The following is a 2160-nucleotide window of genomic DNA, read 5'->3' as shown; positions in this document are numbered from 1 at the left end:
ATCATTTGTTACATGTCATGGTTTCAGAGTTGGTGGTTTTCCAGTTTCAATTATTTATTAATCTATTCATGATGGAAGGATGTGGTCATAATAGTAGTTAAAAATTAAAACTGAATTATAAATGTACCATATTTTGAGAGTGTGACAAAAAATATTAAACATACTCCAGCAAATCACTTGATCAAAGCGGAGGTACCACAAAAAGAAAGAGTGGGAGAACAACATAAGGAGAGGAGGAGACAAAAGAGAGCGAGGGAGAGAAAGAGAGAGAAAAAGTCTTGGGGTCACTGGGTGACCGTCGCTCTTTGCATTTTATGACCTCATCAAAGAGTCCACAGTGCTACAAACCATGACAAACACCATTATTTAATTTGGATTGATTTTCTCAGGACACACTCAAAAAGCTCAATGAAAAGACAAGTATGATTTATTAATTTACATGTCTTCGTAATAAAAAAAATGAACATTTTTTAAAGTTTTTGAAAGAAGTCTCTTCTGTTCACCAAGGCTGTATTTATTTGATCAAAATACAATAAAAACATTAATACTGTGAAATATTATTACAATTAAAAATAGCTGTTCTATGGCAATATATTTCAAAATGTAATTTATTCTTGTGATGAAAAGCTGAATTTTCATCAGCCATTACTCCAGTGTTTATAGTGTCACATGATCATACCAACCTAAAATAAATAAATAAATTGTACCAACCCCAAATATTTGAATTATGGTGAATAACTAACAAAGCTTATGATATGCTGATGTCAAAAAGATTTTAAGTGATCATTGCTTGTGACGGACTGAAGTGGACCATGTGACTATATTGGCTAATGTTCAAATTGAACAATTTCTATATCAGACATCATAAATCTCTGCATAACCACTAGGGGCGATGTATAAATACTTGAAGACATCAAAGTTATAAAGTATAATAAAGTAAGACCAAAGATTTAAGTGGTCAGACACACTGCATTGTCCAATGAGTATAAAGATGGACACCTTTTTAATACGCAGAGTTTAGGAACCTTATGAGGAGGTTAGGTTTACTTACAGCTTTTTGATTCTTGATGCTGTCTATGTTTGCAAGAAAAACCCCACAACGACTCTTTATCATGTTGAATGTGTTCATTAAACAAAAGAGACTGGTGTTATTCACTCTTAAATCCGACAACACAGCTGACTAACACTGAGCTGTCCAGCAGACACACTCTCAGGAGTTTTTATTTCATCCTTAAAGGAAACCACTCAAGCCTTTGATCCAATGAATAGACTTTCCCTCATTTGGGTGTCTGAATACGAACAAGAGCCCCAAAATGAAGCGTTTAGCAAGCAGGATTAGAATAGTGAGTGATTCAGCCGTGAAAATGCCCCATTTTAATGGCTGATGGTAGAAGTTGCACTTTATAGCTGATTTGAGAGCATCTAAAAATCTGTGTGACCAAGTTAAAAGTTTGAATTTTGAAAGCATCAGCTGATCTCAGATCAGGACCCCGATGGAAGCCGGAAAGTGATCATTCATATGAAATGAGTTTGAAAGAGAAAGGCTGTCCACCCACACTATTTATAAACCATGCCACAGTCAGCCATTGTTCAGGGGAACATGTTAACAAGAAAGGATCATGGAGAGGAAGGATCACAGAAAATCTTTAAAGTAAAAATACAGAACTGCTGATACAGCCACTATCACATTCCCACATATATATATATACTGTATATATACAGTGGGTACGGAAAGTATTCAGACCCCCTTACATTTTTCACTCTTTGTTATATTGCAGCCATTTGCTAAAATAATTTAAGTTAATTTTTTTTCCTCATTAATGTACACACAACACCCCATATTGACAGAAAAACACAGAATCGTTGACATTTTTGCAGATTTATTAAAAAAGAAAAACTGAAATATCACATGGTCCTAAGTATTCAGACCCTTTGCTCAGTATTTAGTAGAAGCACCCTTTTGATCTAATACAGCCATGAGTCTTTTTGGGAAAGATGCAACAAGTTTTTCACACCTGGATTTGGGGATCCTCTGCCATTCCTCCTTGCAGATCCTCTCCAGTTCTGTCAGGTTGGATGGTAAACGTTGGTGGACAGCCATTTTTAGGTCTCTCCAGAGATGCTCAATTGGGTTTAAGTCAGGGCTCTGGCTGGGCCATT

This window comes from Sinocyclocheilus anshuiensis, unplaced genomic scaffold, assembly GCF_001515605.1.
Source record: "Sinocyclocheilus anshuiensis isolate Anshui unplaced genomic scaffold, SAMN03320099.WGS_v1.1 scaffold94, whole genome shotgun sequence".
Classification (NCBI taxonomy): Eukaryota; Metazoa; Chordata; class Actinopteri; order Cypriniformes; family Cyprinidae; genus Sinocyclocheilus; species Sinocyclocheilus anshuiensis.
Note: the sequence above shows the minus strand (reverse complement) of the source record.